Genomic DNA, 10,247 nt, shown 5'->3' with positions numbered 1-10,247 from the left:
CCTACAAGGTTTACATTTCCTGCAAGAAATTACTAAGGCAGAAATCCTATAAGCAAAATGCTCACTGAAGGAAGGCCAAAGTTAGTCCCAGACGTTTGATGAGGTGGTCAACTGATGTTGCCCAAGCTGCTTGTACCTACTAATCCAGCCCCAATTATGTATTTGCGCCCCCACTGAGTGATAAATTAATAGCTGGCCCACTACATACTGCTCACCCATTTTTCTAATCAACATACACACTGTTTATGTCACTGGCAAACAGCCTTTTATATTTCAAATGAGAAAGTGAATTACTTTTAGTGTCCTAGTCTCCTGTGATAACAGAAGATCCACTTGCAGTTTAACGCTGAGCTGGTTAGCACCCTCCCAGACTCTCACATGAGACAATAACACTCACTCATCCAACCTGAACAGACACTTTCACCTCTTCCTGTCTGTCCTATATTCAGTCCTTCAGCCAATCTCTATTCTGCTCTGCAGTCACAGTGTGAATCTGAACCATTTACAGGGCTGTTGCAGGATTCTTGCCAACTGTTTCCTTACACGCATGTTCTTCCCCTGGACTCCCAGTCTGGTAGTGTTCTTCAGTCTGGTTCCCTCATCATGAAGCTGGCATCTAATTTGCATCTCTATTTGGCCCCAGGGAGCCACCAGCTGTGCAAATCACATGAACAGTCCCTTGAATGAAGCTGGTTTGTTTAAAATGAACAATTTGATTGCCTTCCTATGCGCCTCCCCAAGATGCAGAGGCTAGGGGTGCAAAGGGATCTATATGCGCCTCCCCAAGATGCAGAGGCTAGGGGGGCAAAGGGAGCTCCATAGAATCCTATCCCATCACGCAGGTAAGATGTCTGTGGTTTCCCTCTGCCAGTAACTCAAGAGCAAGGTGTCCCAGCAAGCTTGAGACTGGAACAGCTCAACCCATTTATTTGTTAAGTTATTGGCTTTGCATCAAGCAGAGTTCAGAAGCTGCTTAGAGACAGAAAGCTCAGGCAACTCACTAGCAGAACCGGGAACAAGAGACATGCAGTAGTGTTCTCTTAAGGATTATCCTAAGGTTATTAGACCCTTGGGCCCAGATCCAGTGGCACACCAGTAACTCCACTCTCTTGTCCCACCTGCAGCAGCTGAACTCTTTTCCCCCTGAAAACTGGTATGCATTGTCAAGGCTTTATTTTACATGCTTCCTGGCTAACTAAGCCCAGGGGGGTGGGAAAGGAAGATGCAGCCTTCACCCCTTGGAGAGGTAGACCTGCTATATCTGGGCTCTCTCTCATGTTCACTTAAGTTATGACTCTCCCTCCCTAGCTGCTTACACTAGGATTCCTGACATCTTGCTTTTGCTGCTAGTCTAATTGGCAAAGTGCAAGCACAGCTGACTTTCTTGCTGTAGGAAGAGAGCTGAAAAACAAGACATCTGCAAAAAGGGCCATGAGCTCAGCTGGGACATCCAAAAAAGCTCTGTGGGGTTGGGGCTCAAGAGAGTACTGGAGTTCCTATGTCTCTACTTAAAGGCTTAGAACATAAGGCTGTTGCCCGGCCCCCTACTGTAACTAAAACTGCTTCTTCTAAACTTGGAGTCATCCAGTCAGAAGCAGAGAGGACAGTAAGAAGGACCAAGATTGCTCTGTGCAATGGGCTGCTTGTCATGACAGGAAGCTCATCTTGTCAGGTAAGCCTGCCTAACCCAATTACAATACCTGTGTAATAGTAGTGTAAGTAGGGCAGGACAACCAGGGCAGCCATTCTGGGCCCCAACTTGGGGGATGGAAAAAAACTAGCTGCCGCTGTGCCACTGGCGTGATTGTGTGGCTGTTGTAGCAACAGAAATTGCCTCCAGCCCCTTGTTGCAGCTGCCCCAGGCACTCAGCTGCATTGTTATGGCTCCGCTGCTTAGTGCCTCACTTGAATATAAAATCCTCCCAGGCACACACTATGTATGGATCCTGATAGCAATAATTATACAGATCTCCAATGCAAATCTCAGCTTTCCCTAGAACCCAGTTCTGCTTTTCTGGAGCTTTTCTCTGCCCCAGAGGCAACAGCTGTAAGTGAATCAGAGCTGTAGTAGAAAATAAATACAAAGAGAGGTGCTCTTCATGCCTCTATGGAGAGAGGAGTCTGGAAACGGGCTCACACTCTCCTGTGGATGCTAGTATTGGAAATGTATCTAGGAAAGGGGGACCTGCTGAAGATAAGGAGGTCTCAGAGGGACCTGCCCCTTTAAGATCAATTTGTCTTGCCTTGCTTGATGTCTTTGGTTTTGATTTTTATAACAAGCCTGGAAAATCCTATTGACATAAATGAAAAATTGTAATTAGCAGTTAATTTGGCAAGATGATATAAGGAGCTCCACCCAATCCAACTGGAGCTGAAACTGCTCTGTTCTTGGCAGAGCTCATTTGTGAGGGAAATTGGATTGGGAATTGACCTAGCCTGCTGGGAGGATGTTCAGCTTAGGTGCTCAGCCTCTATAGTGCTGGGGCTGGGCAGGAGCACAGAAGAAAGATCCAGCCAACTCTCCTTTCCAATGAAACAGCAAGGTAATCATTGGTAAAGGCAAACTTCTTATTTTGGATTAATTAGGATGACTCGCAATTGACTGTAGGGCTTGAAAGCCTGTTTTTTAAAAAGAAAAATCAATTTCTGGATTTGAGACACCACCATCTGTTTCAAATAACTCAGTGATTTAGGAAAAGAACCAACCTTTTACTTCTTGCATGTGTGAGATTTTGCTCAGGTTTTACTGGATTAGATGAGGGTCCATGCAGAACAGGCTTCTTACTCCGTCTTGAAAAGCCTCATTCCCCCAGAACTTTTGACCTACTACAGATTATCACAACTGTCTTCCTGCAGGCCAGTCCACCAAAGGTTACCCAAGCATATGAGCAGAGGGAAGTCCAGATGGTTTCCAATAAAGGCAATCTGAGCTTGAGCTTCTTTTGTGGGATCAGCAGTGAGCTGAAAAGAGGAGCTTCTTCTCGGCCTCCTGTTTTGTTCAGTGAAAGAATTCTTAGCCCCACAGACAAACACAAGTGCACATGAAAGGCTAGATCTAGTAAAGGACCTGGGTGCCCAAAGGAGGGTTTAGGCAGAAAAAAATTGAGATCCGTCTCACTGGTATCTAATGCCTCCCCCCTCCCCTTCCTCCATCTGCTACCTAGACTCATTAGGCAGCTCCTAACTGATTCTGAAGTCTTTTAGGCATTTACACTTCTTCTGTGCATGCCAGAACTGCTCCAGAGTAAGCAAATTGGCACCTCTCTCTCACCTAAGCACAGCTGAAATTCAGAATCCAGGAGTTCCTCCACCTGAGTTCCCTGAGGGGCTTGATAGGGGGGATGTTTTTGGAGTATACCCAAGCACAGTGAAAGGATTGGGCACCTCACACATTGCATCTGTAGCTACTCCCTTTTGTCATAATGTGCTCCAAGGGGGCTGCCAGCACCCACCTGTCACATCATAACCTAGTGGAAAGTGCATCCATTCAGAAAGTGGAAGACTCGAGTTTAATTTTCTCCTCGACCTGAGAGGGTTCAAACCCATCTCTGCCTCCCAGGAAAGTGCTCTAACTACAGGCTATTTGGAGTTGGAGAGTACTTCAGCTCTCCCCACTCCTCCTGTTGAAGTTGGGTTTTATAAAGAATTCAGGATTCACTGGGCCAGAAAGAGGACATATGGTTCTGTAGACCTGTGGTTGGGGCACTCATTTAGGAAAGGGGTGTTGCTCCCAGGGCAGTTTCTGTATTCTACCCAATGACTGCCTAATGTAAAAAATAGAAATAGTCCTAGCTGCAAAGACTGGACTATGTGCTCTAGCCACTAGGTTATAGAGTCAGGCTGGCTCTAAGCCTTGGGTCTTTGTGGCCCAGTAACTCTTGAATTATTTTCTGAACAGCAGCACAGCTTCAACGAGAGGGCTGGAGACTGCCCATGCCTGACCCTAGCCTAGGAAATGGGGGCTGTGTTGTCATCCTGATGAGAAAACTGAAGCCGACTCTCCCACTTTCTAGGGAAGTAGTCTAACTGTTATGCCTCAGGCATCACCTCTTTCTGGCACCCTTAGTCCTCAGTGAGTAAATGCTGGGAATGAGTTAGAAGCTCTCATTGGAGAACTTCCAGGTCTGGAGTATGCTGAGTTTTTTACCACTGCTGCAGAGGTACAAAACCCAGATAACAGGTTTTTTACAACCTGTCTATCTTCGCTTAAGCTCTCTTCCATTCTGTGTTTGATTTGGAGTCTGCTCTTAGTGCTACCAAGAATGTTACCCCTAGGCCTAAATTGGTTCTGTTGAGTACATTCACTCAAATTTAAATATCCAAGTGACTCTTAGATCTTTTGTTCCTTAGATCAACAGAGGCTGGAAGTGCTGGATGATTAAAAAGAGCACTGGGCCTGTGGAGCTGGGAACACATTAGCAATCTGAAGAAAGTCAGTCCCCCTCCTATTGCAGGGTCACGCAGAAGGAAAAGGGTCTGTGGCATAAGCACCATACCATTCTGTCTGTACTTCAGAGGATAAGTTCTTTCAGGCAGGGACTGTCTATTTGTTCTGTTTTGGTCCTGCATATCATGGCTAAAGCTATTTTGCATTTTCAAAATTCAAATAATAAAAAATAGCTGTGCTGAAGAAAAAAGCTTCTTAATGTTAAACACACCTGTTTGTTTTAGGATGAATTTGGGTGTCCAAGGAGGTGAGGAACTAATACCCTTGAGAAGAACCAAGCTCAAGCACTAGCAGATTCTGTGCTAGCTTGCCTCTTGGCTCTCTTTCTCCCAGTGCTGACCTGAAGCCACTCCTGCTGAGCCCTTCTTATGCAGCTGTTCCAGTGTACCTCAAGGAATGCCAATGCCATTTTGTGCTATTGCAGCTGTAAGCCACCTTGCATGTAAGGCAGTGAGAGTCAATTCTCCAGACCACTTCTGAGCAAAACACTATGCAGAAAGAGTTGAATATACAACTAAAAGCTACCCAGCTCCTTTCACATGTTGCCTTGTCAAGGTTGAAAACCAAGTCTAAAGAAGGCCATTCATCTTGTTAGGAGAGCCCTGAAAGAGATTGGATTAAAACCAGAAGAACTTTCCCCCCTGCCCCCTCCCTTTTTTTTTTTTAAACCAGACTATTTTGTGGTGGTGTTCATATACTGTCTGAACTCCTGAGTCCTTAGGGTCAACTTGAGTCTCATTTTCAAGCTTTCCTATTTAAGCACAGGGGATTAAAATGGAAGTTGAGATTCTCGTGGGCATCCAGGATATGAGGCCTTAAAACAAACAAACAAAACTAGAATGAATAGGCCTCTAAATAAAATTGCAAGATTGTATTTGGTGATACTTCCCCTTTCCCCCTCCTGCCCACCCCACACACATTGTTAATGAATATCTCGCTGCTATCTGATTGTTTTGCTTCCCCCTCACATTTTATATTGCTCTGCTCTGTCAAATCAGAACTCGGTCATCTCATTTATTGGACATCCTGCTTTACAAAATCTCTGCCAGATCAAGAATCCTACAAACAAGCAGGAGCTGGTCCTGTCATAAATGTCGACAGTCATCCAGAAGGGACACACTAAAAGCAAGGAACCATGGCTCCCAAGACAACACTTAACCAATCGTTTATCTATGGTTCATCTACTTGCCATTCTTGCAAGTGACCGTGGGGTGTCAGTAGTGTTCCTCACAAAGGTTTCAAAAGAAGCTGCTCGGGGAACTAGCGAACCTCTGGAAAATGCTAAAGAAAGCTGATGTTAGGAGCCGAGCTACGGTGCCCGGAGGTGACTTTCTGTACCCCTGAATTTTGCTGACAGCCTGTCAGGAGCCCATCTGTATGCATTTAACTTGTTCATACAGTTTATTAACTTGTCCGTGTAGTTTGACCCACAAATGTCAAAATATTTGCTGGGACTTGTATTTTCATGGGCTATAAATTGCTTGTGATTGCATGCTGTAGCAATAAAAACCCTGTTATATATGTACATTATCCTCATCTTATGAAACACCAGCCTCTCACAATTAAGTACCTGTGCATCAAGATGTTTCCTTAACTTTATCTAAGCCTGCTAATGTCCCACTCAGCACAGCTGCAAAATGTTAACCTTCTCAGGTTTTCAGACCTCATCTTCTGCCAGGTCCCACCTGTGTGTTGGGTTTTTTTTAAAGACAATTGTACCAGAAGTGAGTGATGTGCAGCCTATGCAAAAAAAATGCTGGAAACCCAGCAGCAGCCAGCACTGACTGAAGCAGTTAGACATTTAGAGAAGTGCAGAGTTGAAAGGGGACCTCGAGGCACCTAGTCTGACACCCAGTAGTCCAATTCCTTTACAATCCTAGACAAATGCCAATCCAGCCTCTTCTTGCAAACCTCTACAGAAGGAGATTCCACAACTTTCCCAGGTAGCTTGTTCCACTGTCCTGCTATTCTAACAGTAAGGAATTTTACCACCCCCCCAGCATGGAGATTCTACCACATCTCTAGGTAACATGTTCCACCACCCTCCTAGCAAGAACTTTTTTCCTAATATCCAACCTAAACCTCTCTTGCTCCAGCTTGAGCCCATTGCTCTTTGTTCTGAGATCTGCCACTACTGAGAACAGTCCAGCTCCAGCCTCTTTGGAACCACCCTTCAGGTAGTTGAAGGCTGCTATCAAATCCTCCCCTCAGTCTTCTCTTCCACAGACTAAATAAACCCAGTTCTCTCAGCCTCTTGTCATAAGTCGTGTGCTCCAGGCCCCTAACCATTTTTATTGCTCTCTGCTGGACTCTTTCCATCTTGTCCACATCCAGAGCTGGACACAGGCATGGGTGAGCCAGGCAGCCGCCTGGGGCCCGGATAGAAAGGGGGCCCAAAAATAGTATTTTTAAAATTATTATCATCATCTCTGGCAAAAGGGGGCCCAATTCTAAAAGTTCACCCAGGGCCACCAGGAGTCTAGGTATGGTGCTGTCCACATCCTTTCTATAGTGGGAGACCCAAAACTGGACACAGTACTCCAGATGTGGCCTTACCAGTGCAGAATAGAGTAGAATAATTACTTCCCTTCATCTGTTGGCAACTCTCCTACTAATGCAGCCCAGTATGCTGTTAGCCTTCTTGGCAACAACGGCACAAGGCTGACTCGTATCCATTTTACTGCCCACTGTAACCCGCAGGTCCTTTTCTGCAGAGCTGCTGCTTAGCCAGTCAGCCCCCAGCCTGTACCAGTGCATGGGATTCTTCTGTCCTAAGTGCAGAACTTTGCACATGTCCTTGTTGAACTTCATGAGATTTATTTTGGTCCAATCCTCCAAGTCTAGGTCACTCTGAATCCTAGCTCTACCCTCCTGTGTATCTACCACAGCTCCCATCTTAGTGTCATCCATTAACTTGCTGAGGGTGCAATCCATTCCATCTTCCAGATCATTAATGAAGATACCGAATTCATTGCATCTCAATGTGAATTGTGAAATTAATTTTAAAGATGATCCACATTATATTCATGCAACTTCTATATGCAGGTGAGTCCACAGATGTCAGAGCTGGAAGACAAGGGGGATAAAACTGGAATAGCTCTAAATTTGCTGCTACTCTAAACTGTAAATCAATTTTGTGAATTCATAAAAACTGAAATGGACAGTCTCAAAATATTTCTGCTATAATGATCAATGTAAATGGGTTGCTAGAAAAAAACAATAAAACTAACCGAGCCAAAACTGAAACTTTTAAAACATTAGAAGAGAAATGGAAGGGTTCTGTGGAAGATGAGATGATGGATGAGGTTGGAGATCTGAATCAATATGGATATGAACTCTAATGTTCTTTTTTTAAAGATTAACAGATCACAGACAAAATTTTAGATTCTCCTTGTGTTTCTGGAGAACAGAAAGCCATCATTTTCAAAGTCACGTACCTAAAGTTTAGGAACTAAATGCACACACTCCCCTACCCACGTCACTCCCCACTCCCCCAAGGTGATGACCTGATTTTCAGAGATGCTGAGCCTCTGCAGCCTTCTTACCACTGATAGCTGTAAGTATTCAGAGCCTCTGAAGCATCAGGACATCATTATTAGCTACCTAAAAATGAAACCGAGGGTCTAAAGTTGGCATCTGAGTTTGAAAATGTTGACAAGCTTTCTAAGGAGAGATGGCAAATGCTCATAGTCCTTATTGCTCATCTTTATCAAAATACAATTTAAAACCATAATTTCTATTCAGAGAGACAAGTAGAGATGTTTCCAAGCTATGTGCATATGTTCAAAGAGGAATTTATAAATATTGGAGAAAAGGCTGATACCGTTTGTTTGTTTGTTTGTTTGATCTAGTAAAATCGTTTGTTGCCTTTCAAGGATTTTATGATTAGAACAAAACCATAAATTTTAGTGTGAAGTCCTCTCATAAAATGGACAAAGGTTTAGTGGATTCAGATGGAAAAATTATTAAGGGCCATTATTTGCCACAGTTCTAACTTGGAAGAGTCCTCTTTTCCTTTCTTTTTGTCTCCCAAGTTTCCTTATTTAAGAGATTATGAAGATTGTGTGTCATTTACACAGCCCTTGCTTTATAAGAGCAAACACTGGTGTATATGGACAACTGTGTTTGATCGCTCTTAAGTGCTATGACTTTAGCTGTCTGAATTATACGGCTTTTCCAATTTGTAGGACTGACTTTGGCGGGGGGAGGGTCCTCCACTTTAAAAGAACTTGGTGCTGCATGACAGCTAGTTTTTTTTGGGGGGGAGTTTGGGGGGGGTGGTCATTTCGGTAACTGAGGAAGTTCCAAGTTGTCTGTGGGGTTTTTTTATTGAAAGCTTTCCAAAAATCTCTTCTAATTGACTTGAAAAAATTACACTGTGTTGTACTGTGGCCAACCTGTAGCAAAGGCCTTGTGAAGGGGAATCTGTTTGCATGTGGAACTTCTTTTATTCTTTGGCTTAAAAATAAAAATGAAGGTCATATATAGCAATAAAAAAGCCATCATTCCTCCCAAATACTGCCAAGCTTAATGAAAAGTGAATACTTCAGGAGTTCCCTGGAAAGTCTCAGCAGAGGCAGCTGGGGAGGCATTGTTTACATCAGTTGGGCATCGAGTGAACATACCTGGTCAGCCAGTCACTCAGCTGCAAGATATGAGATGATCTGAAACCTTGAAACGCATTCTGTTTTTAATTATGACAGCCAATGACATGCTGGCAGGCACAAGCAGCTTTTGCCAATTAGATCAAATGTAGTATGCATTGGTGCTGTGATTCCCAGGCTTTTGGACAAATGATACTATACTAGCACCCAAACCTTTCAGCAGTACCTGACAGGGCGAGTGTGATCTTCATGACCATGTCACTGCAGTTGATATGATGTCCATGACGTTTACAGCTTGTCATAGATAAATAGAAGGGCAGTAGCAGTGCTGTGGTCCCAGCATGGAGGCTTGATGTTAAAATAGGGAAGGAGAGACTAGACTAAGTTAATCACAGAGGAACTGGAAGTTCTAATACTGCTCAGCGAGGTGTCCTTGAGGTGGGAAGGATTACAGCAGTGCTTTTTTCCTGTCTCCCTAGTGAGGAGTCATGCCTGGAAATTTGGATGTACTCTAGAGCTTACTCATTTTCATCCCAGCTGTACAGCCTAACAACAAACCTCTATTTCTAGCCAGCCCACTACTCCTTGCTCCCTTCCTTTCTAACTTCCTGCTCTTTTTGTGCCTTCCAAATGCTTTCCTTTTTTTGCAGCATAGCCCATCTATGAACTCTTTCAGACCAGTTTCCTGTTCCTATCCTCCACAAACATCCGATCCTCATTAAGGAGACATTGTATGGTAAGTGACAACTTGCACTCTCTGCAAGACCTACTGTCCTTCACCAGCAGGAGTATTTGGTGGTGTTGCATCAGGGAAATGATATGGAGATGTTCCAGTTTCAGCCCAGGATGCTGTGTGCTCATTCAGTCTCATCCAAGATTAATTCTGCAGCTCTTGGATCCACCCCATCAGCTCCCCTTGGGCAGCTTTCCTTTAAGAGGAGTGTAGAGAATGCATGAAGTATTACCAGAGACACAACTCACTTTGAAAGGAATGTTAAAAGGCCACCAAAGGTTGTAAGGCTCATCCCACACCTGTTATTTCCAGGGAATGCCTTGCCTAGTAAACAACATCATGTTTTCCCATCTTGCTGTCAAAGTTCTGAAAACTTGGTCTGCAAAAAAGAGGAGGAAGAGCCTCAAACCAGTAAGAGAGAGTGCTATATTTCAGTTAGCAATAAGGAGGCTGCATTTTATTA

At 44.1% G+C, this 10,247-nt stretch overlaps 1 long non-coding RNA gene across 1 annotated transcript; it reads left to right on the top strand.

Annotated features, from left to right (window-relative positions):
• Positions 1-2,390: 2,390 nt before the first annotated feature.
• On the top strand, positions 2,391-6,295 carry LOC112549757. Its single transcript, XR_003093269.1, has 3 exons — positions 2,391-2,543; positions 4,672-4,694; positions 4,781-6,295. It is a non-coding gene; the product is annotated as an uncharacterized LOC112549757 (long non-coding RNA).
• Positions 6,296-10,247: the final 3,952 nt, after the last annotated feature.

This window comes from Alligator sinensis, unplaced genomic scaffold, assembly GCF_000455745.1.
Source record: "Alligator sinensis unplaced genomic scaffold, ASM45574v1 scaffold809_1, whole genome shotgun sequence".
NCBI lineage: Eukaryota > Metazoa > Chordata > Crocodylia > Alligatoridae > Alligator > Alligator sinensis.
This window is presented reverse-complemented; position numbering and strand designations above follow the sequence as displayed.